Consider the following 10,836-nt stretch of genomic DNA (forward strand, 5'->3'; position numbering starts at 1 on the left):
GAGAGGCACAAAGAATGTCACTGTCAGTGTTATCTGCCAGGACGATAAGGGACCAAGTGCTGGGTTCTGCACCAGTGTCCCTGCCCCAAAGGAGTCCACCCTGGTCCCACTGAGGCAGGAACAGTGCAAGGAACTGATTAGATCAGTGGCTTAGACAAGAGCTGACAGCTAATAGGAGCTTACACCCCAAGCCCTGGGTCCCAAATTAAAGTCTGGTCATCCTAAAAGGTAGGCGGGGTCTACCTCTGGGGCAGGTGCAGGAGGGGATGTGCTGGTTAAAACATCCATGGGTCAGGCGTCAAAGGCTTTATGACCAAGAAATCTTGGGCTGCAGACCCAACCCCCCCGCCCCCCCACGCACACCTCCCCCCCACAACTGTAGTCTCAGGCCAGTTCCAGTGCTTCTAGCACCTTCTGTCAGACAGGAAGTACCTTCAGGGCTCCCAGAGCAGGGGACTTCCTGTGCTGGGCGCATCCTCAGTACCTGCCACTCTAATCCATGGGACCCAGTATAAAATGAGAACGCGGAGCTCTTGTTTAACATCATGAAGAATTTCAAGATGGTGACCCCAGGGCATCAAACCAAGGGTCAGGCTCTTCTGACGGTACAGGTCGCACGCCCACGAAGCAGCCCTGGCCACCACTGCTCTGAGCCCCACAGCCGGGGGAAGAGAGGGGCAGGTTAACACACTCCATGCCACACGTTGCGCTCTTCTCTCTTACGGTGCTTTTCGGGAGAATTCATGTTGGCTGCTGTGGAAAAAAGCAGAAAGGACCAGAAAACATTCCCATTCCTGCCTGCCAGCTCCTTTTGCAATGTGACTTTGAGCACAAGTAAGTGGACTTTGGCAGCAAGTAAAGCCAAATAGATCACTGAGGGCTGCCTGGAGGAGGCAAGACTCAACCTTGTATGGAATCTGGAGAAGCAGGTGCACAGCAGAGGGGTACATGGGTGCTGGGGGGGCAGGTTGGGAGGTCAGGCTGGAGCCTGGAGGTCAAAGCAATTATGGGGATAAGGCTGGATAAGCAGATAAAGCCAGCTTGAAGGGGCCCCCGAATGTCAGGGTTGGAGGATCATGGTAGAGAGCGGGCTGCCATCAGCTGTACCCAAGCAGGACTGGTCCTCAGCGTGGAGGGAACACAGTGTCTGGAAGAGGACGGCAGCTGGGAGGTGACTCTTGATTCTGCCTCTCAAACCGGCTCCTCCAGACGTCTTCCTGGTACCAGTCCCCCCCCAACCCCCACCCCTGCCTTCTCGCCTGGGGCCAAAGACCCAAACAGCTCGCAGAGATGGCACAGGCATTCCCACAGCCCAGCAGACTCTGTTCTCAAGAACTGATGAGGTGCATCACTTCGGAACAACAAGGAGAGCCCGCAGCAAGGTTTCTAATGAAAAGAAGGTGGCAGCCACAGCCCAGCGCTGCTGTATTTATGTTTTAAGAGGCCACGGCCAGGGCAGCCCGCTCGGAAAACATGTCCTGCTCCCCGCCCCCAGCACCCTCCCTGCTTTAGTGTTCATACCAAACATTTAGTTCTACAAATTTGGTTTGTAAATGCCTGTGTTTGCGTTCTATTTGCTTGCTGCCAATCGGTCCTGAGATTTTGATGGCTTGAAATGGGTTTGCGGGCTCCGAATGTCAACACACAACAGTGGGCCCGTAAGGAAAGGAACGTTCCGACGAGCAGGGCTCTCCCGTCCAGCAGCCAGCCGGTTGCTGAGTTGGTGGGGCTGGTGTGCTCCCTTCTCCTGGAGAAGCCTGTCTGTCCCCTTTGGCTCACCCTCATGCCCCCCGCCCCCCAGTGCCCAGCCCAGACTTGGCGCCCTGTCATACTTCCACACCAGCGGGGGGATAAATAAACCGGAGCAGCTGGGATGAAAAACACGTGGCCCTTGGTTGCCTGGTGGAAGGACCATCCCGGCATCACCCCTGGAGCTGTCTGAGCCAAGAGGGGAGGAGGGGGAGGGGAGGGACGGTCCCCAGGATGGTGGTGGGCCCCCCAGGGATTCTGGAGCCTGGCCAGTTCCTGTTGGCCTGGCTCCAAAGCCTGCCCTCCCTGGTGACTTTCCGTTTGGCTGGGACAGGCCTCTGATCCTTCAGGTCCTTGCAGGGTGCTGGCCTGACCAGGGCAGCGGAAACGGCTGGATGATGAATATTTATACAAGCTAGCAAGCTAGGCTGGGGGGTGGGGGGAAGAGGGGGAGCCTTTTCTGCAAAGGACACAAATCACATTAACCGCCATGGTAACCGCACTTGGAAGGTGCTGCCCTGGGGGTTTGCAAAGCTCTTTCCCACCGAGCTTTGATCCTCCAGCCCTGTGTGTGTGGGAGGGGAGGGCGGCGGCTCCAGTGTGGGCCTCTCCCAACCAACCAACATCTACCTGCCTCCGCCACACCTCGGTCTGGGCTGGGCTCTGACGTGCCTAGGGGAACAAGGCAGGCCCCCCCCTCTCCCTTGCAATTTCCTGGGGGATAGCAGCACCTTTTATTCTAATAATGTGACTCCGGGTGGGCCCCCCCTGCCTCCTGGGTGGAGGCTGGTCCCCAAAAAGCCCATGACCTTGGAACTTTCAGCCCCACCCCCATCCTCTGGGGGGAGCTGAGGGGCTGAAGATCAGTAATCCATCCTGCCTGCTCCAAGAGGCACCACAGAATCCCTAGACTAGAGGGTTGGGTGAAGGTCCAAGGCGGGGAACGCCTCCATAGGCCAAGGGGTGGCGCACCCCAAACCCCCCAGGGATGGAGGCTCCTGCCCCAGGACCCTTCCAGACCCCTGTTCCGGCTGTTCAGCCGAATCCCCTGTGACATGACATCCTTTATCTCAAATCGGTAAACACCAGTGAGTATTGCCCTGCGTTCTGTGAGCCGTTCTAGCAAATCATCGAACCTGAGGAAGGTGTTGAGAGAACAGCGGGTCAGACGCAAGCGTGGGGATCCCGGGGACCATCCGACGTGGGGGCAGTCTGGTGGGTCTGAGCCCAGAAGCCTCCAGCAGTTAGCCTCCGAAGAGAATGAAAGTCCAAGCCCCCCGCTGGCATCTGAGAGTCAGAGAAATGGTCAGTGTGGAGAACGCTCCACGCATCCACACCCTCCGTGTCAGAGGTATTGCACACAGAGGAACCAACCAGGCCCCGGTCCTTCGGTAACATCAAGTGGTGATGAATGTTTGGAGCAAAATAAAGCGAGCCAGGCTGGAGGGAAGGGGTCACATGGTCCGGGGGAGTGTTGTCAGGAAGCTGGCGAAGGCGAACAAGGCCCAGCAGAAGTCCAAGTGGGAGAAGAGTGCCCTGGGTAACCACTGTCAGCAGGGAAGCGCTGAGCGCACCGGACTTGTGCAGGGGTGACAGGAGGGAGCGGGGAGGGGGCGGGCACAGGGGAGGGGGCCTCAAGGAGAGTCAGGAGTGAACAAGCGCAAAGCCAGGGTCCGTGGACACGCGATGAGGCTCCACGATGACATTTCGGGGGAAATGGCTCCAAGATCCTCGAGAAAGGCCCTCCGGAGTTGTAGGCGGTACAGAGACAGAGGGAGGGCTCACGGTGTAAGTCCCCCCACCTTTTTGGTAAATGCTCTTAAGAAAAGGAGGTGAGGGGCCTATGTCAGGTGTTGGTTAGAAAGACAGTCAATTCTTTTGACAGCCCTGAGCTTTTCCAGGTAGGAATCCAAAAGGGGTTGGGGGACCCCAGGGATGGGCGGTCCTTTGGCTGCTAGACGTCATGCAAAGTCCCTCAGTGTGGGGGTCTGGACAGAGCCAGCAAGTGCCAAGAGGGCTGTTGGCAGTTCTCACAACTCCTGCTCCCAGGGGAGAGGTGTGGGGGTGGCCCAGCTTAAGATGACAGTTCAAACCGGCGACCCGAGGTGCCCACCACCCTGAGGAGCTGGGGGAGAAGAACTTTGGACTCAGTTCCCTACAAAGTGTGGTCTTGTCCCAGAAGGGCTCTGGAAATAACATCCTTCCTCCATCCCTGCGCCCATTCATTCCACAAGCATTCACTGAGCCTCCACGCTGAGCCGGACACACAGGACTACTTACGGTCCGGCTCCTGCCCCTAAGGCCCTCCCTCAGAGACATGCCCCAGCTCTTCCCCAAGACCAAAGCTCTGAGCAAGCGTCTGCAAGCACCTTATCACCAGCAGGGGTCCACATGTGCGTAAGACACGGCAGGGGAGTGCTGTCCTGGGTGCGTGCCCTGGTGGGGCCCCTTACCTTGTTGGCCCCTTCTCCTAAGTGGAGAGGGCAGCCCTTCCTGACTCTGGCAGGTGGCCCTGGGATGGAGCACCTCCAGCCATCAGGCTCCACTGCTGGGTTCTGAGGCAGATGTGCGCCGATGGACTGCCCCGCATCCACCGTCCCTCCTTTTAGTATAGCACCCCATCTTCTTTTGGGGAGCCACCCGCTCCATCTATGTATTCGGCTCATCCCAGGCTCTGTGACCACAGTGATATATGCCAGCTGGGCAAGGTGGCTCTGGCCCAGGCTGCTGCGCCATTTTATCCCCCTAGCCCCAGTGACTGGGTCAGCGATGGTCATGTGACCAAGCACAGGCCGGCAGAATGATCCCTTGACTTATAAGTCATGCAGCCATGCTGCCTGGAGAATGATGAGGATGTGAGTCTGCATTGGCCAGCTGCCATCTTGCCCCCACAGGGAGAACCATCTAAGAATGACGCAGAGGACACAGAACCCAGGGATGGAAAGAAACATCGGTTCCTGATGGGTCTGACTGGACTCCTGGATCAAGCCACACCTGAAGGCTGACCTGTGGGATTCTCAGCTACATGAGCTAATAAATTCCCTGTATGTCTGAACCGGTTTGATTTGGGGTTCTGCCCCTTGTAATAGTCTTCACTGACACTCTCTTGATGCACTCTGTCCTTTAACCCCCATGACAGTTGGCCCACCTTAAGGTGACAAGCTCCAGGGAACCCATCCTATTCAACATCAACCATCCTGGGCTCTCTTGCCTTGCTGCCACCTCAGTCTGTTTCTGTTCCCGCCCAGCTCCCCCTGCCCCTGGTGGCTTGTACTCTGAGTCTGATCACAGGCTCAGCTTTTCTGGCTTGACACATCACTCCTGGCCTTGGTCTTGTCTGTTGGCCTCTGATGGCCCCAGGTACTGCCCACCAATGAGTCCCAGCACCTAGGACCTGACCCTAGTCTCAGCCTCTGTGACTGGCATCCCTTTGGGTCAGGCCCCCAAGAATGACAACCTATCAGACTGTGCCCTATGTTTTCCTCATCAGTAGAGTGTTGCAGGAGGAGGGGGGAGGCAGCCCCAACACAGTCCCATGTAATTATTGTTGCTTTGGGGAGCCTAACAAAACCAGCACATGCCCGGTCCTCCACAGTTTACAGAGTTCTTTGACCTACATTTTCCGCTCTGATCTTGTCACACCCCTGCGCTGCTCTGCCCGGAACCCCTCCCAGCATTTGCATACTTCAGCTTGTCCCCACTGCAGGATGCTTTGGCCCCCACCTCTGACACCAGCCCCCTGCCCTCCAGCTAAGTGGTTTCACCCTCTTGGAGGGAGCAGCTGGAGATGCCTGAGCTTGTTTCCCGCTGCCCAGCCCTGGGGCAGCCCTTATCCCGAGACTGACAGGTGCCCCTCCTTTGCCTCTAATGGGATAGAACTTCCATTTCCGGGCTCCCTGCAGGATCGGGCTGAGGCTGCCCTCTGCAGGGCTTTGCCTGAAACGGCTACCCTGCCTTTGCTCTCTGCACTTCCCGTCTTCCTCCAAGGTCTCCCAATGTGCCCAGAAGCACTTCCTTAATAAATCACTTGCACGTGAACCTTGCCTCCGGTCTTTTTCTGGGAAACACATCTAAAGCCACCACCCTAACTGCCCTGAGAGCTAGATACATTCATCTCCATTGTACAGATGGGAAAGCTGCCGCTCAGAGAGGTTAGGTGACTTGTCCAATGTCACACCGCTAGTTAAAACCCAGTTCTTCTGGACCCCCAACCCAAGCAGCCTCTTCCTGCTCGGGTCAGTGAGCCACCTGAAGCTACCACCAGCAGTCAGGTTTCATAAGCTAGGCTTCAGTGTGTTCTCTCCTGTCACATCACGGTGCGTGCCGCTGTGGGTCTGCAGGCACCGCGGACCTCCAGCCCCACGTTCGGGGCCAGAGCCTTAGGGAGCTCTCTGCAGCCTGGAGTCATTGTGGGTCTCTACCATCAGCAGCCATAGCCCTGCAGCCTTTTTCTTGCTTTGTGAGTCAACAGTGTGGCTCCCGAGATGGACGCCATCACCTGTCCATCTCTAGACCCCTGAGGAGCACCGATGTGCAGCATCTGTCACGGGATCCGAGCACAACTGTAACTGCTTCCCAGGCGGAAAGACGCTTGCTACAGGCGTTAGTGTTGAAACCCGAATCTTTAGCTTGTGGATCTGAACCATCTTGTTGATATGAACAAATGTTCCTACCTATTGTGTGGCATCCTACACTGCAAGTCAAAGCCAAGCAATCGACATGTATTAGGTGCATGTGCTCTTTCTAAAAACCACAAACTAAGAATGATAAATCACCAAAAAAAAAAAAAAGAATGATAAATCACCAATATACAGTTGCCCCTTGAACAAAGCAGGGGTGAGGGGCACCAACCCCACACACAGCTGGAAATCTGCATATATCTTCTGACTCCCCCCAAATTTAACTACTGATAGCTTACTGTTGACAGAGCCTAACCAGTAACATAACCACCAATTAACACATATGTTGTGTGTCAGTTGTATTATGTACTGTATTCTTACAATAAAGTAAGCTAGAGAGAAGAAAATGTTATTAAGAAAATCATAAGGAAGAGAAAGGACATTTGCAGTACTGGACTATTTATTGGAAAATATCTGCCTCAAAGATTCAAGACGAGGGATTCAAACCCCGGTTGTTTAGGGGCTGAGGATAGTTTAGGATTTGCTAATCTTACACTCTTCTGTTATGCATATATAGGAAAATCAAAAGGATCAAAAATTCAATTTGCATAGAGTTTAAAACCATATATTTTATGATAAAGGGCATTTAACTTAAGATGGCCAAAGCACTGATACTATGTATTTGCTGTAAAGAGAATCATTAGAGTTTTAATTTTCTGTATTTAAAAACTGAACAATAAAAAATTGTTTCCATTACCTTGGCGGGGGGCGGCAAAAACATGCTTGTTACAAAGCCACTTAACGAAGATTTTCTTATGTCCACTCAAGACTTTCTCTCCTTCCCCTCCTGCTTGGGTTTACTCTGTTTCCAGCCAGGGAGGAGCATTATTTGGTGAATATGAAGATGAAAATACAGTGTCATTGCTGATGGCCAGCTCTGGGCACATGGACCTGTGATGACCCTTGTCGTGGAATGTGATTCTCCTTCCCCGGAGTGTTTGGGAGGAGCCACGACTCCCTCTCCACACCCTTACCCCCACCTGCGGTCCCCTCCTACAGGAAAGGAGTACGTGTGTGTCTACACCTCTGTTGGCACTTTTCAACTCCCTGGAAACCACGTTCAAAATCCCGCTTTGTCCAGAAAACTCTGGTGCATTAATTCACTCCCCAAAATTGCCCCCAGAGGGCACCATGACTTGCCGATTATTATCAGGAGATTATATTCCCAAACAGGGAAGAGCCCTAAACCGCAGAGGAAATTGAGCAGAACTCCCTGGTGTGCACCCAGATCCTGCCCCACAGAAGGAAAGCTGGGGTCCCAACTAGTGGGCCGTGGTCCAAACCCAGCCCTCAGCCCTCTTCCCGTGGGCCTGGGCCTGGCTCTGTTTTGCGTTAATAAGGCTTCTTATTGAAGTACAACGTACAGACAGAAGAACCCACACACCATACGTGTACGGTTCCATGAATTTTCACAAAATCATCACACCCGTGAACCAAGGACTCAAGTCAATAAGCCACATGTCCTCAGCTCGTCCAGAAACCCCTTCAGTCTTTACTATCTCGTAAAATTCATTTCCATTCGTTGCCAAGAACAACAATAGAAAAATCTGGATGTCTGGACCAAATGGAAAGACCCACACGGGGGCTTCCTGCCCGAAGGGGTGGGGGGAGGTGAGGTTGGCTACAAGCTCTAGAGGAGGTGTGGACTTACTAGACCATGTCAGGCCCAGGTCAGACGGGTCCTTGGCCCCACATTTTAAAGGGCACCTCCCTGTCCCCCTCCTCAGGCCCCTTCCTGTAGGGCAGGGAGCCCAAGAGGCCAGGGGCACGTGTCCACAAGGACCCTTCACTCTTCCTTTGAGACCAGACTGCACTACGCAGGACACCAGAATTCTGTGCCCTCCTCAAGGCCTGGTGGTTTATAGGTTTTGAAAACTGACTTTTAGGCCCCAGGAAGGGCCAAGGGGCAGCTGTGTCTGAGAAGGAGCTCGGATATGCAGGCTGTTGGGGGGGCAGAACGTGGGGGCAGGCCCCAAACCAGAACCAACTCTCCCGGGGGACCATATTCCAGCATAGAACCCCACAGAGTCTGTATTAGTCAGGGTTCTCCAGAGAAACGGAACAAGTAGCATATACACAGATAGAGAAAGAGGATTTATTTCTAGGAGTTGGCTTACGCCATTATGCAGGCTGGCAGGTCTAAACTCTGTGGGGTAGGCTATCGGTCTGGAAATTCAGGGAAGAGCAGCAATGTTGTAATCTTAACTCTAAATTCCACAGGGCAACAGGCTGAACACTCGGGCAGGGTTTCTAGGCTGCAGTCTGGAGGATTCCTGCCTTTTCTGGGAAGAGTCTATCTCAGTCCTTTTCCATGTAGCCTTCAACTGATTAGATGAGGCCCACCCACAATCTAGAGGGCAATCTGCTTTATTCAAAGTCTACTCATTTGAATGGTAGGCACATCTACAGAATACCTTCACAGCAACATCAAGATGCTGTTTGTCCAAACAACTGAGCCACCATAACCTAGCCAAAGTGGCACATAAAATTAACCATAATAGAGGGGCCCCTGGGTGGCTCAGTTGTTAAGCGTCTGCCTTCGGCTCAGGTCATGATCCCGGGGTCCTGGGATCGAGCCCCACATCGAGCTCCCTGCTCCGCGGGAAGCCTGCTTCTCCCTCTCCCACTCCCCCTGCTTGTGTTCCCTCTCTCGCTGTGTCTCTCTCTGTCAAATAAATAAAATCTTAAAAAAAAAAAATTAACCACAATAGAGTCCAAGAAGTCTACATCCAAGTCTATATCCAAATCCTTCTAGGTTGTTGTGAAGGCATAGTTGTCAAGAGAGAAGAATAAGATAGATTTTATTCAACAGTTCATTAGCTGGTTCATAGGTTTTATGCCCTTGGACATGGTATACGGCTTTGTTGTTACAAATGCTCTGACCTGGTGTGTCATAAGAGCAGGCTGCCCATAACTCCAGATTGTCTTATAGCAGCTGACTTCAGTCTCACCTTACCCACTGGGCCCCTCTAGGCATTGGGTTTGCAACCCTAGATTTAAAAACCATCGGTTTAGAAAGGGGTAGGAGAGGATGGAATTAGCAGCCTGCTTATTGCTATCAGACGGGCCCTAGCTCTGTGACGATATATGATCCTCCATCAAAGCCCTGCCCCCTCCCCATTGTGTCAGGTATGGAGGCTGGGGCAGTGATGTTGTTCACAGCTCCATTTCTGGGGAAGAAGATGTAGGAGTATCCCGTGGCTTTAATTAGATGACGTCAACCGCAGGCCTCATCTGCGTGGTCCACACTCACAGAATCTAGCGGCTGCTACCATTCTGAGGGCTCACTGCTCAACAGATCAGCCCAGCTTCCCTTTAAAACTGCTCTCTCTTGATTAGAAGGGTTGGGGCAGGGCCCGTTCTGCCTTAAAGTTCATCAGGGAGCCCCTGTCTCCTTGGCTAGTGTCCCAGGGGAGGCAAGCGAAGGGAAGATGCCCTAGAACAGGGGCCAACAGAGGCCACTGCTGGTTTTTATAAATAAAGTTTTATTGAGACCACGCATGCCCATCTGTGTACATCGTGTCTACAGCTGTTCAAGCACCACAGAGCAGCCGAGCGATGGCAACAGGCACCACGTGGCTGGCAAAGGGGGGAAACGTTTATTATCTGGCCCTTTTCGGGGAAAGTTTGCCAACCCTGCCTTAAAAGGTAAGGCTGAGTTAGCCCTTCCTAAAGAGCGGGTAGGTCCACCTGGCTACCAAACACGAGGCCCCCTCCTCCTGGCCCTCCTCTTTGTCGTCTTTGGGAACAGCAACCCCCATGGAGCTCAGGAGGAAGCAGTGCTGGATGCAGCTCCACATCTATCCATCTTTCCCCCAAAGAGCCCACCCATCAGCCCTCGGGTTAAGAGGGAGCGGAAATGGAGGGAGGCTTGGGGGCCAGATGTGGCTCTGTGGGTTGTCACCACACAGAGGGGTCTGGCCTCGGGGCATCTGGGGATGACATACAGCTTATGCCGCTCACCAAGCTCTGTGCCTGGGGTGGGCTGCACCTTCCCAGAGGAAAGGATACCTCTGAATTCTCATAAAGGTGCCTACAACACACACGAGCCAGTGTGGGGGCCCTGGCAGCAGCCTGGCTTTTGATTCCAGTTCTGGCCCCGACCTTGGACAAGAGACACAAATCCTCTGAGCCTCAGTTTCCTCACCTGTAAAATGGCAACAAGAACAGTGCTGGGACAGGCTGAGTAGAGGCCCTTCAGAGACGTGTGATCCTAGGCCCTTGGGCCCGTGACTATGTCACCTCTGTGGCAAAAGGGACGTTGCCACCATGATCAGGTTAAAGATCCTGAGCTGGGGAGAGGATCCTGAATTACCCAGGTGAGCCCAAGGTCATCACAAGGGTCCTCACAGGAAGAGAGGGTCAGGGTGAGTAGTACGAGGGAGAAGTTGGAAGCAAGCGGTTGGGG

Source organism: Callorhinus ursinus, unplaced genomic scaffold, assembly GCF_003265705.2.
Source record: "Callorhinus ursinus isolate GAN/ISIS: 27379988/994484 unplaced genomic scaffold, GSC_fseal_2.0 scaffold8, whole genome shotgun sequence".
Lineage (NCBI taxonomy): Eukaryota > Metazoa > Chordata > Mammalia > Carnivora > Otariidae > Callorhinus > Callorhinus ursinus.